This window comes from Lepisosteus oculatus, chromosome 1 (assembly GCF_040954835.1).
Source record: "Lepisosteus oculatus isolate fLepOcu1 chromosome 1, fLepOcu1.hap2, whole genome shotgun sequence".
Lineage (NCBI taxonomy): Eukaryota > Metazoa > Chordata > Actinopteri > Semionotiformes > Lepisosteidae > Lepisosteus > Lepisosteus oculatus.
In genome coordinates, this window is record NC_090696.1 from 26,694,326 (window position 1) to 26,716,296 (window position 21,971).

The 21,971-nt window shown below is 36.8% G+C and overlaps 1 long non-coding RNA gene across 1 annotated transcript in view; it reads right to left on the reverse strand.

Moving 5' to 3' along the window:
• Window positions 1–1,511: 1,511 nt before the first annotated feature.
• Window positions 1,512–21,971, reverse strand: part of LOC107077063 (uncharacterized) — a 70,896-nt gene continuing 50,436 nt past the window's right edge. The window contains exons 2-3 of the long non-coding RNA XR_001478198.2: window positions 3,107–3,202; window positions 1,512–2,445 (exon numbers count right to left, since the gene is read on the reverse strand). This is a non-coding gene — a long non-coding RNA (uncharacterized lncRNA). The remainder of the gene's footprint in view (window positions 2,446–3,106; window positions 3,203–21,971) is intronic.

Consider the following 21,971-nt stretch of genomic DNA (forward strand, 5'->3'; position numbering starts at 1 on the left):
CGGGTCGACAGACGGGGGTCAGTGACAGTGGTGGTCCGGTGCACGGGGAAAGGGAGCAGGCAACAAATCCAAGGGAGGTCCAATGGGGCAGTTCGGGTGCAGTCCAATGCCCAATGCTGGGAGGTCCATCCTAGAACAGGAACTAGGATTGGGAACACAGAAGATAAAAACATAATGGAACTGGGCACTCCAAGCCCCGGACTCAGAGGTCAGGACGTCTGGAGATCAGGCCTTGCCCTCGGGCTGCTCCTGAGCCCGGGGGATAGGCTGGCCTTCAGACGTCCATCTTCCAAAAATATATATCAGTTTGTTATTATGATAAGGGGAAATAAATGAATATATATTGTTACAGGATGAGATAGGTGCCAATTGAGGTGTAGATGAAGCATGTAACGCCTGGCAGTATAAACATCTCCAGTTTCAAAGCAGAGGGGATGTTTGCTGAGATGTAGGAGGTCCAGAGTCTGTGATCAAAATAATCTCAAAGTTTACCTGCCTTTATTAATTAAGTTCTGAGTTTCAGTCTGGTCTGGGATGAAGTGTCAATCAACAGTCCAGAAAGACACCGTAGAAGATCAGATCAAGACAGAAAGGAGGGAAAGAAGAAAAAAAAAAGAGGCAGACCACGAGAGAGAGAGGAGACGGGAGCAGACGGAACTTGAACTTGTGCCGGGCGAGAGTCTCTACTTCATGATCATCCGAAAAAAATCGATTGGAGCTAAATGTTTAAACCGTGCTAAAGAGAGTTTGCTACTCTGTGTTTTTAGGAAACTTGGATTTCCTGAATAAAGAATTTCTTGGTTAAAAATGGCCCTTCCTGTTTTGTGGGTGCATTTTTAGAATAGGGAGTTAGGCTCACATTTATTTTGTGGCATCCAGGTTTGCAGAGAGATTTAACTGCAGGTTGTATTGTATTTAGTTTAGAAGGAAGCTTATCTCTTATCCTGGCCTTTGTAGCCATTGTTTAAGAGTCTAATACTTGGTAGCAGTCTAGGGTTTCTGGGTTTTCTAGACGCAGGCCTCTGAAACACCTTGTCATACTGTATACATAGTGAAATTTGTGTGTTATATATGTATGTGTGATGTAGTGTAGTGTGTGTCACTGTCATTGTTAATAAATATTTGTTTAATCAGGTGTGCCTGAATTATTATTATTTTTACAAAAGCTCTGCCAGAGAACAAAGAATTAACTTGCCTCCAAGTACAATATACAGTACCAGCTGCTTGTGTATATTCTTGGAAAAATCCTAACAACATTCTTACAACTTTGTTATTGACTAAGCCATTTAGACAATTCCTGTTATTTACCATTTTAGTAACCTTCCATTTGTAAACTATATCAACCAACATGCATTCAAATAATTATCTTCATATCAGGAAAAGACCATTTGTTTTACAATGAAGGTATAAAGCTTGAATGTCAGCTTCAATTTTTTAGAAGAAATGCTTGAAATCAAATTACATGTTCAATCCATTTTATTAAAGTAAGAGATCCAAAAATACCCCCCCACACCTTTAAAAATATATTATTAATATCCCCACTCCTAGAGATGTGGACCTTTTTAATGAATTATATAGGTTAGAAATGGTCACTTATTAAGTGTACCGATATTAAATGAATTTTAAAAATTTATCACACATGCCTTGTTCCATTCATACAATAATTTATATTTTCTCCTTGCCCATTTGTCTGTTAGCATATGCTGATACAATTTTTGGAAACCATGCTGATTCTGTACTTTTATGTATACAATGGGTTATACTAAAACAACAAAACATAACACATTACATTAGGGACTGCAAATACAATTTACAACATTGAATATATTCTATACAATAAATCTGTTATCTAGTGTAATACTTTAATAATAAAGACATTTACATGTGCAAAAAATATGTAACGTAGAATCTCACATATCTGAATTTGTAGAATTGGCTTGCTTTTTACGTCACTCGGATGCTTTTCAGCCACAAGTAATAGGGTAACACTGCAAGCACACAGCAGAAAATATTATTAACAATGCTCATGTAAGAGGAAATATGCACATGAAGCAATGCAGAGCAAGACTGAGGCCATAGATACTGTAGGATGCCAAGCAGTGTAAATATTTTGGGATAAAATAAGGCAACACACTCATACACCATGTCTGCATTTTGGTGGATGTTTCTAATAACAGAGCACACCAAAAGATGGCAGTGAAAGAGGATGTGTTACGGACAAGATCCGTAATCCGTGTTGGGTTTTGTAATAGACCCTCTGCGATGCGGTAAGAGCTGGAGGAAACAGGAAGTGTGGTATGGGAAAACTCACAGGGGTTTAATGGTGCACAAAATAATATAAAAACACAAATACTCTTTAATATCAGCAACAGGCTTATTAGAGCCAAAACCCTGCTGGACCCTCACTCTACTCCGGTGAAGTCTGTTATGCCGCAGTAGCTTGTCCTAGGGAACAAAAATAAAAATAACAAAAGGAAAACATAGTTCAGGTTGGTAGCTGCGTCAGCATGCGTAGGTTGCAAAGGAACAAGTAATAGGTTTATTCCATGCTGAAAAAAAGAAAGAAAACACAACGTTTCGGCCATAGAGCCTTCTCAGGTGACACCACGGCCGAAACGTTGTTTTCTTTCTTTTTTCAGCATAGAATAAACTTATTACTTGTTCCTTAAAAAGAAAACATGCCCACTTCCAGGTCTGCAAAGGCTTTACAAGAAAACCCCTCTTCTTTGATCTCTTCTATGGCAGATCAGGGAGCTCCTGCTTTCTTATTAATTAGCCCAGCAGTAGCTGTTGTCACAGGATGGTTGCTGAGGAGCTTGTCCAGTGTCCACACAGTCATGGCGGATGTGTCAGTGTGGACCCAGACCTGGAAATTGTAATAGAACATTGGCAGCTATCTTCACATTTTTTCCTTGGCTCTCATCAATTAACACAGTTCAAATTTGACAGTTCTATGGTATGGACCATACCTGTAAATGCACACCCCAATACTAGCCAATCATCATAAAATACTACCCATCTGCATACTGTCGTAGCCATGTAGCCAGAAGCCTATCTGGAAGGGAGGGACAAAAGAGGGTGATAAACAACACACCCTAACACTTACCAATCATCATTCAATATTGGTCCTCAGCTGATATGTGTTTCACAACCAAACTGGAATCAGAATTTTTCAAGACAGGAAAGGATGATTCTTTGTGTACTGTTTTAAAGAGAAAATGCCAATTAGTGGAGAATTGGTCTAGTTAGTTTATAAGAGACATATGTAATTTTTTTATGCATCAACAATCATTACTTACAGTGTAAAGAATAATTTGAGATTTTAAGAATACTATAAATACATACATATACTGTATAAAGTATACATATGTTTTTTGTAAACTACTAAATCTTATTCAAAAAGGGGCTGACTGACTTTATGAACTGACAAGAACTGATGTTCCTGAAGGTTTATAGTCTCTTTTGATCACATACATGTGAATACCTCTGTGAATTAACTGGTACTTTACAAGAATTTTATTCTGACTGAAAATCTGCTTGTCCCATAGGCTTCAGGTCCGACGAATTGCCATATTTCCATCTAATTTTTCAAGCTATGAAAGTTAGATAAAAAGAGATCAGAATATAAACCATGGTGCTGAGACGTCTTGTTAAACAATACACACATTCACAGTAGTGAAAAAGGTGGGTAATACTTCAGTACAGGGGAGTGAACATTTCTGTATACACACCTTATAATCCACAATACATGAAGAGAATGTTAATACAAGTCAACAACCTGGCAGTAAGTGGGTCCACTGCTTTAAATACATTAAAATTCACAATGGTGAAACCATACAGTCCAGGAGGTTTCATTGCAGAGCTTTCAATAAATTTACAACAAGAAGAGTCAGATGCCCCACACTGCTACCAATACTCAACCACACCGAAAACACTGTGAGACCCTTTATATCACAAAATATGACTAATTACACATACTGTGTGGGACTATAGAATGAAAAGTGAAACAAAATTAGTCTTTGTCCACTCTGTCTTTCCCTTCCAATTAAGTATTTAAAGCATTAACTGCTCTGAGTAATGGATAAGAGGCCTTGCATGTTATAGTATTAAACCATCAGTAATCTAAACAGAAATGCTCTATAGATGTCCTTGGACAGGTTCTTTCTGTGAGGGTGGTCATTGAGTTCTTTGTGACTTCTCTGACCAAGGTCCTTCTTGTCTGGCTGCTCAGTTTGGGAGAATGGCCTGCTCTAGAAAGAGACTGGGTGGTTCTTAATTCTTCCCTTTTCCTAACAGCCGACCTGACTGTGGTGCTGGGAATTTTCATCATCCTAGATATGTTTCTTTACCTCTTCCCAGATCTATGCCTCTTCACAATTATTATTATTCAGAATGATGAAAGCAATTCATAGATGGGGATTATTGGGAGGCCATGATTGGTAAGGGCCAATGGGAAATTTGGCCAGGTTACACTTCTACTCTTTTTGAGAAACACCCTGGGATTTTTAATGACCACAGAAAGGCAGGACCCAGTTTTACATCTCATCTGAAGGATGGCGCCTTTTAACAGTATAGTCTCCCCGTCACTATAGTGGAGCATTAGGACCCACATAGACTGCAGGCTGAGTGCTCCCTGCTGGCTTCACTAACACCTCTTCCAGCACCAACCTTAGTTTTTCCCAGGAGGTCTCCCATCCAGGTACTAGCCAGGCTCACAACTGTTTAGCTTTAGTGGGCCAGTTGTGAGTTGCAGAGTGATTATGGCTACTGGCTCAATTACATCACAGAGTTGTACAGACAGCTCCGTGGTTTTCAAAGTAGGGTTTCCACTCATACAGGCACTGTGAACTGAGGAATATTATACAGACAGGTGTTTTTTTCTGAAAGTATGTTACTAAATTGAACTGATCACAGGTGCACCCCATTCACGTGTTAGAGTGATCGATCCATCCATTTTCTAACCACTATATCTAATATTGGGCCGCCTGTACCAGAACATACTGTGCAGTATGTGTTAGAGTGATCTCGTAGAGAAATTAGATGTATCTGGTCTCAATATTGAGTGTCATAACAAAGGGGCAAATACATCAAATCAAGTCACTTCACTGTATTCTTTTAAATTACATGCAAAAGAAATCCAGAACTTTTGTTCTACTTTGGCATTATAATATCAAATATATAAAGGGGGTATAAAGGGCCTCACAGTGTTTTGACATTATATTGTATTATGTCAAAGTAAAGTAATTTGTATAGATCAATGACAAAATAAATCCCATATAAATGCATTTTTTATGAATTCACATATTAAGAAAAAAAAGAAGGGAGGGCACTTTCCATCAGAAACTTGGGAGTGTTGCTCTGTTAACACATGGATCTCACTCAGGAGCAAACCTCCCGTCTGCTTGACAACCTAGAGTTTAGTTTCTGCGGTTCAGTGATAGTTAAAAAGCTGCATGAGATGAACCCAGCAGCAGGTGAGGGAAACTCAAGGGGAAACCAGTAGACAAGTACAGTACAGAAAACAGGAAAAACAGACAAAACAGTCCAGGTTCATAGTCGTAGCAATCAGGGTTTGAAGCCAGGTAACACGGAGTGAAAGTACAAAAGGTAAATCCAAAAGGCAGGTTTAAGGCAAGCAAGCAAGGTTTGTAGCAGAGGTAATTTCAGTTCAGTTGTACAAGGAAATAATGGGAGACAAGGGCAAAACAAAGCAGGGTTGATAATCCAAGCAAAGCAAAAAACAGAATTAGAAATTAAGAAAAACTTTAGAATTTGAGAGGCTCTGATTAAACACTATGACAGAGCATTGTCAGACCTTAAGTAGCCTGTTTCACCTGAGATGGGGAGGTTGGAATTGCCAACAGGTAAACCAGCCTTTCTGTCTGATTATGTAACCATGGCAACCGACCCTAAATGAATAGGTGAATAGAGGCGTTGTCACGTGAGCCGGTCCTGACTCCCGTGAAATGTGTAGTAAAGACCCTATACGGATAGTATAATCCGGAAGTGGCTGGAGAAGGACAAAAGGGAAGACATGGCAAGGAATGGATGGGAGGATGATCAGGGGACGGTGACGGCAGTGATCCGGTGCTCGGGGGGGCGTAGCAATCTAGTCCAGAGGGAATTCCAAGAAGGGGAATCATTGCACAGTCCAAGGTTCAGGTACCAGGAGATTCATCCAGATGAACACAGGAAAAAGGGATCCAGGAACATGGAAGGTAAAACCATAACTGAGTAAGGCGCTCCGAGCCTCGGACTCAGATGGTCAGGATGCCTGGGGAAAAGGCCTTGCCCTCGGGCTTCTCCTGAGCCCAGGGGATAGGCAGGCCTTCAGACATCCGTCTTCTAATACTGAGCCCAGAACAGCGGAGACACCAGGCTTAAATAATAAAAAAGGTAACAAGACACAGGTGTACACTAGGAACTTAAACTAAAGGGAATACAAAAGGGTAGGAGTGCCCTCTAGAGGAGGGAAGACGGTCGTGACAGGCGTGGCCGACTGCTGTTGTAACACTTGCTGACTCCACAGTGCTCTAGCTCTAACAACGGCTTAACTTAAAGCAAGAACAGCTGCTGTAGTAAGCACTGAAACCTTGCAGCATGAACAGATCTTGTACAGCTTTGGAAGGAGCTGCAACTTCATATTCCACAAGGATAGTGTACCTGTACTAACATTCAGCAGGGCATGATGTTGTTGAAGAAAGGTTAATACTAAGATCAAAGGGTGGTGTGCTTCTAGACCAATGTGGGACTTGTGATGTAACACTTCCCTGCTGAGGCAAATGCTTGTTGTCATCAGCCCCAGTTTGTCAAGAAATGATTGATTCACAGAGTGAGCAAGCAGGAGGCATCTCTTGATAGGTCTTTACTTCGTAGAAGCATGTGACATTCAGAGTTTTACTCACCTAAAGCACTAGGGTTTGGAAGTCATTAATTCTGAGTTTCAGATTCACTTAACAATTTGTCAGCTAAAAAAATACCTTATGGTTATATTATTAGTCATTATCAGTGCTTAGCACCATATTTTACATACTGTACAGTATATGGAGCTTATTAATTCAATGCCAATGAGGTGGCATCAGAATTGTGTTCAGTTTTCCCCTGTAAATTCTCATTTTCCACACAGTGATGGGAACACTAAATAAGACATTGCAGAGTAATGGATGGTACTTACCTTTTTTTCAAATAGTATATCCACTATTACTGTTCAGTAAATCCGGTCTTCAACACATATTAACAACATCTTTGTCCACACTTTAACACTATGAAATTAAAAGGGCGAAATTACATATTTCTGTGTATTATTTTTAATTTTTCAATGGACTTAAATGATACTTGTTTCTGTGCAACTGTTCTTTAATGGGTTGTGAAAAGTTGGTGAACCGGTGAGGTCATCATGAAATTAAATGTAATGCCCATTATTTGGTCATGTACAGTATGAAAATGAACATGAACTGTGCCAGCTGCGAAAAATAATAACAATTTTAATTTATAAAGTGCTTTTTCAAACCTAAGGACATTGTGCATAGTGACAAAGAAAAAGACAAATAAGTACCCAAGAAGTAAAAGAAAGAAAATATAAACAAGAATATAGGGGTTCATACAGATAGAATTTAGGTCAAGCAGATATTGTACCGAAAGCCCTAGTAAAGAGATAAGTTTTGAGTTTGGATTTGAAGAGAGTCAGAGTCTGAGGAAGGGCATTCCATTATAATGGGGCAATGGTTGAGAGAACGCACTCACAATCTAAAGTAAGGCAAATCTAATATGGCCAGCACCCATATCACTCTGCAACTCATAATGGGCAACCCACTGAAGTTAAGCAGGTATGAGCCTGGTCAGTACCTGGATGGGGGACCTCCTGGGAAAAACTAAGGTTGCTGCTGGAAGAGGTGTTAGTGGGGCCAGCAGGGGGCGCTCACCCTGCAATCCATGTGGGTCCTTATACCCCAGTATAGTGACAGGGACACTATACTGTAAACAGGTGCTGTCCTGCAGATAAGACATAAAACTGAGGTCCTGGCGCACTATGGCTGCCATCCCATCATCCAGGTAGGGTTGCACATTGGTGGTGGAGGGGAGTTCCCATTACCTGTAAAGCGCTTTGAGTGGAGTGTCCAGAGAAGCACTATATAAGTGTAAGCAATTATTATTATTATTATTATTATTATTATTATTAAAGCACACAATCTTAGTCTTAGAAAGACTAAGATTTAGTCCTGGGCACAGTGAGCAAAGAACCAGCCTAAACTTACTGGAACCTATGTGAAGGAGTGTAAACATTAAGGAGCTCAGAGATGTATGATAGAGCCAGATTTTGTAAACCTTTAAATGTTGTTATCAGGATCTTATACAGTATTGAATAAATTACTTAATAGGCAGCTGAGGTAGAGATGTATGCTGCTAAGGTATGGTGAAAGTTAAAAGTCTAGCAGCAGAGTTTTACTCAAATTGCAACTTACTGAGCAGGGTGTTAGAAAGCGCATAGAGTAAAGAGTAGTGATAATCAAGCCCTGATGTTATAAATACATTGGTGATTGGACATTGGTAAAAAATGCTTAATGCGGGCAATATTTCTATGAAGAAAAAAAGACTTCTTAATTAAAATTTTTCACATGGGACTCAAAAGACAGGACTGAATCAAGTGTGACTCTCAGATTCCCAAGTATATTCATGGCTGACACATGCATGATTTACAGTGAGTGACTTATTATTTAACCACTCAAAGAAGAGCTTAGGCTTCTAGTCTGTGTGATTGAGGATTTGGTGACTTTAATAATTGTTTTGCATTATAAATAAAAAGGAGGTCTGGCTGTGCCTGTTTTCTTGTGACCAACCTATTTTAAAGATTAGGAGAACCAATCCCAGTTGTGTCACAGTAGTGATACCAGATCCAAGAATAATTTAACAACAGTGAGACAGATCATTGTAAAATCTGAACACAGATTGAAGGCAGTTGGAATGGGATGCAATTAATCTGTAGTCAGTTTCATTTTAGTGATTAATTTCCAATAACTGCTGAGGAAAAAGCATGGACCACATTAAACTCTACAAGATGAGATCCACTAAGTTTAAGAGCTGTATTTGTTCCCTCACCATTGAACATGCAGATATTACCCTCCTGTTATGTATAGTTTTGAACCAGCTCTTGCTGGTTATCAAGAGAATCAATGATAAATGTTTTAGAAATTCAGAAATGAACTTAAATAGCACATTTTTAATAAAACATAACAAATAGCACAAAAAATAATATGGAGAGGGACTCATACCAGGACAATTGAAATCTGAAACCAATTACCTTACCAGTGAGTCTTCATACTATGGGAGGAAACCAGAGCACTCAGAAGAAACCCATGGGAAATTTTTAAATTCCACACAGATAGCAGCTGGAATCCAATTCAGTAGCTCAGCTCTGTGAGGCACTGTGTCGCCCCTTAACCTTAACTATGACTGGGACATCAAATGTTGGTGCAAAATTAAGCACGTTTAACAAGAGGCAACATGATAGTGTCTCACTGTGAAAATTGATTTCCACCTTCAATCACATCAAAACCTTTAATAAAAGAAGAATAACAGCTTACTTGTCTTATCTATTTTTTGTGTTATTATTGTATGTATATACTGTACACCAAACCTGGATCTGAAGATAATTACATTATTGTTATGGATATTAAATGTCATTTATAAGTCATTTTAGAATAAGTTGCTTGATTTAGGAACATAAACTGGACATGTAATGGGATCCTGTAAAATAAAAAATATTACATAACTGTATAAATTCTGGTTTTATTGTGCACTACTGTAGAGAGCATTTTTTTTAAAAGAGAGAAAGGAATTCAATCATGTGGCCTCAGTTAAATGGTCACCTTTAGCTGCATTGCTGAGCCACATTCAGTACAGTAAAATGTTAGTTTGTAATGTCATGAGCAAGATGACCAAAGAGTTGTACTGACTTCCTGAGACAAATTGAAATTGTCACTAAAGATATTTTGACATTTTACATTAGATTGCTGGGATGAGAGTGAAAGAACACCTCCTGAAAAAACTGAAAACTGTCCTGAGAAAAAGATACTGTATTTCTTTGCAATAATTCTGATTGAAATAATTACTCCTATGGAAAGTTCTGTTTTAACTGACTCAGCAGCATAAGACCTGCACACTTATTGTAAAAAACATTTATCTAAGCTAGATTTTCGGGGTTAAGCATAATTACTTGATCCTTCAGAGGCATGAGTTAATGATTAGAGTTCACCAAGATGTAATGAAACTCAGTAGCTCCTTTTCTGATACGCATGTTTAAAACAGATTAAATAAAACTCATTGTTGTAGAAAAAAGATATGAAAGCACAGACTGCATGTTGTTCAATGGGTTACTATGTAAAATTAAATTTAAGGCTGCTGCACACAGAAAAATACTGAAGCCTTTAGACATGAAAATATTGTTGTTAATAATAAGTCTCTTCTTCCACAATGAGGCTTGCTAAACTACTGGGTATGCATGCAGCATCTCTGCAAGTCCAATCGTGTGACAAGATTGTAGGAAATTAATAGACCTTTCATCTGAAAAGATCTTCGGTGGCTGGAGGCAGAGAATGCAGGAAATGTAGGCTATAATAATTGCTGTCTGCCCTGGGAAATGGCATCAAGGCCAAAGCAGTCATGGCTGCAAACCAGCACATCCTCTAATTATTGAAAAACCTGAACAGTCTGGATGTTAATCAGTCTCTCAGAGACTTCGGCTTTATGTGGTTAGTACAGATTTATGGCATTTTTTCTTATACTTTTATTAAAGATGATATTTCACACGGAAGGAAAAATATCTCTAGACAACTGTTAAAATGCAAAGTTTCTCTCATGAAAGTGAACTGTAGGATTATTCCAAGGCTATTCCACAGAGGACAAAAAAGGATGGATGCAGAACAAAACATCAAAGAAGCGGTGAAAAAAAAAAATGAAAAAGGAAAAGCTGTAAAATATTTAGAGCAGGCCCAACAGGTGGTCAAGAGTGCAGTGCGAGTCTGCGGTTTAATTAAGATTAATAATGCATGCTTGTTATACTTATGTAAATACGTATTTTCGTTCCCTAATTGAAAAAGAAGGGTTATCCATATCTAACAGAAAATTACAAAATTAATTTGTGTGAGTTGGTGTAATTAAATGACAATTAGGTTCTTTTTAAACGGAAACTTAATCATAGATAAGCGGTCCTAGTTAAAGCTTTTAATCCCACTATATAACGCCGGTTACTATAAATGACAGCAAAGAAGGAGGCTGTGCTCTCTTCTCATTGACAAAACCCTTTATAAATCTGCCACAGTGGAACCTACGTGCCCAAGAAATTTAAAATGTCTTCCCTTCTTTCTCTGATAGTTTCCAAATGCATTGGCTCTCAAAGCATCAGTTACCTAGAGTAGATGAAGCAAGATAGAAAAACATGGTGATATGGCTAATTGTTGTTATCACAGCTGATCCAGTAATCCATGGATCAAATATAATGAGCTGAGTTATGAAGATATTGGAACACAAAGCATGGTCATTCCAGAGACTATGATGTAACAAACACCACAATAATTCCATAGTAATAATGTGTAATAATGTCCAATACCATTTTTTAAAAGACATTGTACATACAGTATAAGATATAAGTTCAATAGTTCTAACAGCATCAAATATAAAATCACAGGGTTGTCTGCATTCTTACATGTACAGTATGTTCATTCTCTCTTTTTGACTTGTAACTATGAAAATTCAATATAAAATGGGAAATGTGAAAAGTACAGTATTTCATAACCAAAGGCATTCAAGATTAATTAATTGCTTCAAATACTGCAGAAAACCACCTAGCTAAGAACTGAAAAAAACAAGATTGAAAATAAAAATCATACATTTAGATTTCAGGAACTGTCCTAAGGATATACAGATACAGTATTAATAATGATATAGAAAGTTAAATATTCTTACAAAATAGCAAGCAAGAAAATAACAATACAATAACTTTACAGTACATTACATAAAATGTGTACTTTTATTCTCTGGTAAAGCTCTAATGATTACTTAACAAAACATACAGTAGACAAATATTTATTAATAATAAGACAACTATGCAGTAATTAATGTATGGCGTATGTGTATTATACTGTATATGTCTTAAATTTCTATAGACCATAATAGAACACCTGTGTCCTAAGAAAAACAGACATCACCAGAACTACTGTACATCTCCTACTCTAAAACATACTGTAAATGCCTACAAATGACTGGAACCAATTTTTTCTGTTCTAACAAAGCACTGCTGAAATAGGAGAGACTTTTTTCTCCTATTAATCTGAGAAGTCTTTAATATGGGAAATCAGATGTACCCAAAATCAATAAAACAGCAAGCTTTATTATATTAAATATTTTAATAAATAATAAATAATAAATAATACTCAGACCATAATCTGGTGTCCAAGACTGAAAGCAAGGCTTTCTTAATATGGCTCTTGCTTTGGAAGAGGGGGAGAATGGATACGATGATGACGTTCCATCTTCACTCTTCTTGGCTTTCATCCATTTCTCCTGTCTCTCTTTTCTTCTTCAATGTATGCTGTGGATGCTGTGGCCCATTTGTATGGAGGCTGACTCAACCAGCCAGTCACTCTTGTATGTTTATTCTTTAATATGGGAGCCCTAATAATTAACTTCAAAGTGAATTAACCTAAGTATATTAATAATCAACCAATCAATCACACTCTTTGGTGATTTGTGTCTTTACTTGTAAGTTGGTACATTGGTAAACAGCAAACAGCTTACATTGTTCTAAGCCTTCTGAGTAAGCCAATCCAGCCAGCTAGGAACTGCAATTGTAATTAAAACAAACATACTGTACAGTACAAAGAAACAAAGAACCAAAAATGATAAAGAAAATGAAGTGGTGGTATTCAACACTGAAGGGTGATGACTCATTCTCTGGTAGAAGTTTATGGCTGAAGTGTGAAAGAGTCTCTCAGCTTGAAGAACTGATTGAGTGACATTGGCTCATTTTGCTGTTCCTTTGTAATTTGTTTCATTGAAAAATGAAGAGTAACTCTTTTAATCACAAAAGACTGAGAGGATAATTCTAAGAGAACGGTTAATATGAAAATAGAAAATCAGAATATGTATGCAGGTCATGGTGAAGAGAATGCTATCTGAAGAATAAAGTATATATCATTTGAGTTGCACACAATATCCTAAAATCCCTATCCCTGGTAAGTTCTTTGACAACAACTTATGGTCCAACAGGTAAGAAAAAAGAGCCATTTCACACTACACTGTAGCTACAGTATATTAACAGCTAATTAATCAACAGCTTCCACTTTAAGCAAACATTTTCCTCTGTCTCCGTGTTTTAGACTGAGAAAGCAATTACAGTAGCTGGTATTAAAGTTGTCTTGAACGTGAATACAACCAGGCTGAATTATTAGTTCAGCTAAGAGGTCAAATAGGGAACTCAGAGCTCAGCTGCAACTAAAACAGAGCAGTTCTAGGCTGCTATGCACCAAGAAAAAAGTGATAATTAGGCTGTGAATACATTTGTCAGCACATTAAAGCAGACTGTACACTGTTGCAAATATTGCGCATTCTGTGTAATACTGTGTTACTGTTATTTTTTCAATATCCAAAGCTTTTTATTTTTATTTGTCTGGTCCATTAGAATTCAGAATGCAAATGGGGAGCTGGAAGTGGCCCAGAAACAACTTTTTCCAGGGAGGGCTTTCTACATAGGCTCCACTGGGTCTATCACCATAAAATTTATGATATGTTAAAAAATACTTCAGAACCTTTCTAGCTAACAAGGGATACAAGCTTCGAAGATGAGAAATAATTGATTGGCGTGAGGGACAGTGATTGCCAGCTGAAAATACCTATGGGTATTGTCTTAAATATATTGAAAAGCTAGTTTGCACTCTTTCATCTACATTTTATCAACTTGATTCACCCTCTTAGCAAATCTATTCCTTTTACTTTTGGTGTAACCAAAGAAAATATAACACGAAACACTTCTTTTTGTTAGGAAAAGCCCTCCTTCCAAAAACTGAATCTGAGATTCAGTGATCATCTCTTTATTATGTTTACCCGTTATGTTCCTGTATATGAAATGGGTCCCAAGTGACTTTCATCCCTACATTCCTAAGACAACAAACCATAACTTAACTAGAATTATGATTCAATATAAAACCTGTGACTTTAAAAGACAGTAAAGTTTTTTTTAAATTGAAGCTGCACCATAACTGAAAGAGGATGAAAGCACCATTTGTATTTTAAGAGGCCAACTTACACTTTATTTTCATAAAGTAAAGACAAAAGATACTGTAAGTAAAGTCTTCATTCAATTTTAGTATATAATAGAATTATTGAGGACTACAATAAAGAATTAGTGACTAATGCTCAACTGTCACATGTTGGTACATCTGAGCTCATACAGTGCTTTGCAAAAGTATTTGGACCCTTCCTGTGGTGTTAATTTTGTGAAATTACATAAGGATGCATATGCATTTCTGTACACTTAATATTTTATTCAAAATCTGAATGCTCAGACTGAAGGCTTCCAAGGGTACGAGACGTTGCAGGAAAGGTCGGAAAAAACTAAAAAGAAGGAAAAAATGATTGCATAAGTATCCAGACCATAAACGCAATATACTGTATGGTGAAAGTACCTTTGGTAGCAATTATATCTTCCAATCTTTTTGAGTAAGTCTGTGCCATCTCTGAAAGCTGTCTTTTTTGCCATTGCATCTTGGCAGATTTGCTCAAGCTCTCTGTTGTTGCTAGTGGACAGTGGTTTTCAAGTCTTTCCACAGATTTACTACAGTATATAATTTAAGTCAGAATTATGACTGAACCCTCAAAAACATTCACCTTCTTATTTTTAAGACACTCCAGTGTAGTTTTGGCCTTGTGCTTTGGATCATTGTCCACCTGAAAGGTGAATTTTCATCCCGGTTGTAAATCTTTTGCAGACTGATATAGGTTTTCCTTTCATATTTGCCCGTACTTTCCTCCATCTATTTTGTCTTCACTCCTAACAAGCTTTCCACAGTACCTGATGATGAGCAACATAGCTATAACACAATGCTGCTCTCACAATGCACCTCAGTAGAGATGGCATTGAATGAGTGATGAACTCCTTTGGGTTTGTGCCTAAAATAACAGTTTGCTTTTAGACTAAGAATATTATTTTAGACTAATAATATGACCACAAAACCTTTTCCTCATGTTTGCAGTATCACTTAGGCACTCTATTGCTTGATTTAATTCTGTATATGTAACTAAAGCGTTCTTTCCGGACCCTATGCGGACGACACAATCCGGGATTAAGTAAGAATACACGAGGGAAAAAAGGCATGTGGGAAGCGGGGATGAAAACAGGGGGGCGTGTCCATGAAGTGCTAGTGGTCGGGGGAGGTGTGGCCGAGGCAAACGATCCAAAACAGAGTCCAATGCGAAATCCAGGATGAAAGCAAAAGGTCCAAAGCTGGGCGGTCCATCCGAGACTGATGGTTAAAAACGGGAACTGGGTCAGAACTGGCAGGGGGAACGGGAACGGGAACAGAAACTTAAAACCATAATGGAGCCAGGCAATTCCAGGTCCTGGGCTCGCACGATACAGAAATCAATGCAGAGCCCCAAAATTAGTGGGCGTCTGGCTTTTAAGGGGGCTGGAATGGGGCTGGAACAAGGGGCAGGTGCACAAAATCAGGTCCGAAGTGAAAGAGCCGGAGCGCCCTTAAGGGGGAGGGACAACAATCGGGACAGTATAAGCCCTCTTTGTATAGTGACAAGGACATTTTCTCCCACCTCAGCCACTGAACTCTGCAATTCTTCACAGTCGCCATGGCCTCGTGGTTGCATTTCTCATATTTAGGGTGCCTTCTGCCTCTTAATGATGAAATTCACCATGTTCAAAGAGATGTTAAGGTTCTTGAAAAGTTTTTATACCTTTCTCCTGTTTTGTGCCTTTAAACAACCTTATCCCTGAGACATTTTGAAAGCTCCTTATTCTTCATCATTGAATCTTGACTTGAAATTCATTACCTGAGTGAGGGAGAGATGTGTATTTATTCATGTGAAATCGTGTGAACCACTATTTTATGCAAAGGACACTAAGCTAATTGTGTGGCCTGTGTAAATAATTTTGTGCATCTAAATTAATTCCTTTTTGCCACAGGAAAGGGTTTGAATACTTATGCAGTCAAGACCTTTCTTTTGTTTTTTGTATGAATTATCTGTTGACTTCTTTCTGTTTGATCTTTGGTTTAAATGTGTGGAGAAGGTTGTGGATTTGATCTGATCTGATGTAGGATTTGATCTGATCTGCTATGATCTGCTATGTTTGTCATTCTACATGTACGCTTTGCAGAGAATCATATGTGACATTTGGGGAATAACTGAAAATAACCTACAGTAACAAATATCAGTTGTAACTTCACAGTGTCATAACAGCACTCTTTGAAACAACAAGGCGTGAAAACGGCAAGGGTTTGAATACTTTATAAGGCACTGTACCGGTAAATGTTATAATGAAATTAATGTATTTCACACAGTGAAAGCAAGTACTGAAGGGACTCTCTCACTACATGTCTGCCACTACCCCTGCAAGTGCAGTAACTTGTGCACACAATAATGATAACACAGATATACAGTATATCCTGTTCGCATCCCATTTAAAAGAATTGCATTTTGATGAGTGGGATTAAGCCACAGAATTCTAAGTACAAATTATTTGTACAAATAATCTACAATGCTACATTTCTGGTCAGCAATTGAGAAGGAGATGAGGTCTGAAGAAAAGAACGAGACAAAAGTAAGACAGATGGACACAGGTGTTGGTCCCTGACATTTCCCTGGCTGATGTTCATTACACAACTGTAAAAAGCATCAATATTATTTTACTACTGTATTTTGTGTATGTATTGTTTTATAAAATTAAATTCTGTAATTTTATTTCCATGTATATTCTTGTACTTATGTTTTTACACAGTTGTTAATTAATTTTAACAATCTTCATTGCATATGAAAGCAAAATAAAAGCTAAAGCTTAGGGGAAAACATACATCATGCAATTGGCATTTCTAGCCAATTGCATAGCCATAAACAGCACATTCCAAAAGTATTCACTCCCTTGAAAAGTTTTGCACATTTTGTTGCTATCTGAGCTTGCAGTTTTGACATTTTCAAATACAATTGTATATTTCGGATACTAAACAACCTTCTCTGAACTGGAAAAGCTCAAACATTCTCAGTGTGTAAGTCAATTAGATTTTTAAAGTCAATCAGTACATTTCCAGCTGCAAAAATCCCTTTGCTATGACAATCGTTAATCAGTTCAGGTGCGCAAGAATGATTTGAAAGGTCATACAATTACTGCAATGGTCCCTGTGTATAATTAAAGTGATTTAACCTGACTTCAGAGCAAATGCTTCTGCCTGTAAGTTGTATCAGATATTAAATTTCAAGCCACAATTCGTATGATAATATGACAAATTATCTATGAATGGTAAGGAGATCTTGAAACAAATCGGGGATAAAGTGGTAGAGAGGCACAGATCAAGAGAAGGTTACTTATGCCTTTGGGTACTCTTAAAAAGAGGACCACACTGTACCTTGATCATACTGCCCTTCCAAACTCAGAAGCTGGGCAAGCACAAACTAGTTAGGAATTCCACAGTGAAGCCAGTGACCTTGAAAGATGTGCAAAGTTCTATGACTGAGATAGCATTCACTGTTCATAAATCAACAATATTCTAACACAAGGCTGGCCAGTGTAGGAGAACAGCAACAAAGAAAACTTTGCTGATAAAGACTTCTTTAGAGATCTGAAAAAAGGTTTAATTGTTAGACAAAAACTGATCTTTTTTGCTCTAAACGCAAAGTGTTACATCAAGCACAAGCTCAACAAAGCACATCACCTAGTCAGTACCATATATCCCAAGCATTAAGCATGATAGTGATATCGTGATGGTAGGTTATGTATTTGTCATCAGCAGGAACTGGGAATCAGGATTGAGAAAAAATGGATAGTGCAAATTATAGGTGAATACAAGAGGAAAGCCTGTTTGAATCACCAAAAATCTAAAACTGGGTCATAAATGAATATTTCACAATGACAAGAAGAGAGTGGTCCAGTCAAAGTCTTGTGTTGAATTCAGTAGAAAATATGTTAAAGATTGATTGATGTGTGCAGGGTATCGACAGTACCCAAATAACTTGTCAGCTTTGGAGAACTATTGTTATCAAGAAAGGACAAAATAGCACCATATTACTTTGTAAATCTGGTCTTGACATAAAAAAATACTGACAGCAGTAATCGATCAATTATCGGTTGATCGGATCGGTTCTTCAAGTTCTTGTAGTGTCAGCATTTGGAACTCAATGCCCCATAAAGTGATATCAAACGTGTGTGTGTCCAGTAAACATCTGTTTTCATTATAAAATCCTAAAGATGCATACAAGTCCAAAACTTTTACTTATTAGTGCACAATGTGCAACAAGGAAGATTTGCTTTATTCTTCCAGAGCCACTTTGGTTTTGGACAAACAGAGGTTAGGTTGAATTGTTTTTTTTTTTCCTGTTGAAAAGATACATATTCTGGAATGAATGTTTCACTTCTTTAAATGTTTATCTTCTAAACATTTTTTACTTTTTTTGTTTAATCTGTATAACTTTCTGAAACATAGACCCAAATACTATGCAGAAGTGTATTTAATTAAAAAAAATTCTTCCAACAGAAGATCAGCATTAAAATAGTTTTATACCTTTGTGCTGAGATCAAACTGTGTGCTGAGATTGCAGCATGAAAGCAGCAGCATTGTAGGTTGGGGATAGTATAGGCCTTAAATAACAAAGTAATCAGTCTACATAAAACGTGCAGAAAATAATGGAAAATAAGTAATAGTATTAATATGATTGCATGTGAAGGTTTTACAGACCTTCAAGAATGAAAAATTCCAAAATGAACCCTGTGTCTCTGTGATTATTAAAATACAGCCCTAAGGGAGAACAAACTGCAAGACTTGCAAACTACTTTATTAAGCTCTCCTTAAATTAGAGTATTGTGCGGAGCATCACTTTAGATGATTTGCTTATGCACATGTACACACTGTACATTTTTAGTTATACATAGTATGTAGGTTAATATCTGCACATTTTCCTTTGGCAATTGTTAAGCCCATTAATGATGACACAATTAAGATTGCAGTTTAGTCAAGAACAACTGAGTAGGCATAAAATCAGAGAAGGAGAAGGTTTTTATTTTCCCAAGCCAGGTCCATTGTCTATCTGCCTTACAGGTACAGTAGGTTTAGTTTGAATTAATTGAATTTAATGAAAATGAATTTAGTTTGGCAATTACTGTGTCTGAACAGTGAACTAGATGGAGAAATTAGGTCAATTATCATATACAGTATTTACAAATTGTGTTATTCAAACTAATTTAGTTTCTTCTGTTTGAATCTCAATCACAAAAGAATTTTTACATTAAAATGTATGAACGTTGTTTTATGCAGACCTGGAAATGTTACAGATCTTTTGCTCTTTGCAAGCCTTTGCAGCTTTACAAATCCACACTTTCTCAGGAGAATCTCTAGCACACTACAAAGGTTTACTAAATAACTGGTGGACATTGCTGACAAAAATGCAATGGACAGGCAACTGAGGTCTGTGTTTATTCCATAAATAAGAATAGGAAATAGCAATTTCAAAAGATCTTGCACACAGCATCTGTCAAATCCAGACAATATATACAGAAAAGAACTACTTAATACATAGAACAAAGAGAGAGCTTTGAAACAGTGGAGCACCAAGCTGGGGTGTGAACTGGGTAGAGTACCACAGAGAACAGTACAAGGGGTCACTGCACTGCCTTGTCTTTTATAGTTAGAAGACTGTCTCGCCGTGAGAGCTTTTGAAAACAACACAAAACATCCAAAAAATAACAGATTCATAAATACTTAGTGAATATTTACTGTTTCTATCTGCCAAATACAAAAGTAAAAGGTTGTAATGCTCATTATTGATTTTGTTTTGGTGATAGGGATTGAAAGAAGCAAATAAAAAAAACACACTTACACTAGAACTGTTGAGAAAGTTTTAAATGAAGTGTCACTATAACGTTATTTTTCAGTTTGATATAGTTCCCTGTCTTTCAAACATTTTTTGTTTTACTGTACTTATCATTTATATTAATCCTGTGATCATGGATACAAATTGATTGCTTGACTAATGCAAAAAAAAATCTGATATTTCCTCCAGACTTTTTAAATAGTTCATTTCTTATCCAAGAAACAGATGTATGTGTTCATTGTAAACTTCCACTACACATTTCCAACTGTGAACACATTGATCAATCACTCTGACACCTACTGCAAAGTAATTTCAATGTGATCATGAAAAAATAAATATATCAAACATTGAAATTGTTTAAACAGACACCCTCAGATCGGTCAGCTATTAACTACAAAATAGAGCTCCTCTCACTTGTAACTCCTCTTACTGTATGTTCTTAAATGTACAAGCATTAGTAGGCAGGCAACTAGTAGGCAGGATATTTTTTGTTATTTTTTGTTGTACATAATATTTATTTGTGTTTCAAAATTATGTTGATTTTCTGTTACTGATTTCATATTAATTTTATCTTCATACATTTATGTTTCACCACAGTTCCCTTGCATATTTAACTCATAGACATTCAACAAACTGTAAATCATTTTGAATTTTGTTGGTTTAAGGTTTTGACAGTAGCAATTTTTCAAAAATAAATTGTAAAGACATCCCACCAACAAGACATATTTTTGAAAGATCAAGAGTTAACTTTTAAATGAGCAACATATGCGAAACCCAGGGAGATTAGACACAGGATATAACATCCTCTGATCTGTCAAGGTATGTTATCTCTACTGTGCTTTGAAAGAGATTGAAAAGGAAGCACAGTAAAATTTTAATCAGAATCAACAGAAGGTGGAAATAAAATCTATTCACACAATTTGATAGCCCATAAAATCTAACGAAAAAGTACATTTTTAATTGTGTTTTTGAAAACTGGAATACCATGGCCTGATAGAATGCACTCAAGATGTTATCATCAATATCTCCAGATTCTTGAAGCTCTCTTTTTCAATCCAGTGTTAGTCTTCATGACCTTTCAACACAGATCACTTTGCTTGAAACTCCATGCCAACATAAGGCCTTAACCCTAAAGGCTTTAATGTGTGCACTGCACATGAAACTGGTGATGTCATCTTTATCTTATCTCAAGGAACCCTGGGGTAAAGCATGCTTCTCTTCAGCATTTCAGCAACACTAACTTAAACTCATTTTTAAAGCACACAGGGAAAAGAAAACCTGGCACAACATCAATAAACACAGCCTCCTAAAATTTTAACATATTTTTCCATTTATTGTGTTGTGTTGTTACTGATAATATTAAAGTTAAAATCTTTATCTAAGACAGATTGGTATTCCTTTGTGGCCTCTAGCTGTCATTGTTGACAGAAGTAGAGTATTAAAAAGCAGATGGGTGAAAACTGTTTTATTGTGAGATAATGCACATTTTACTTTCTGAATCCTCTACTCTTTTGCTGATCAGCTGCATTCAGTTATAAAAATCCACATTGAGTCTTGACCTTGTAAAGGAGCTTGTTTACATAAAAATTGCATGTACAGAATCTGTCAAAACACAGAATTATACCCTGAATGGTCATATTAACATGTTGGACAATTACATGTATCAGGGAAGATTGCATGTGGATGATCCATATGGTATCTCTATGAATTGCATTTTTGATACACCAGAAAGTCAAGTAAATTAAAAATATATATTACTGTTTGAAGAAATTATGTCATAACTGAACAAGAGGTTAAAACATAATTTGCATGGGAAGAACTGTGAATCCCTCCAGCAATGAACAAAGAATAGACTTAGTCAAATATTATTTAGGTATTCACATAGTGAA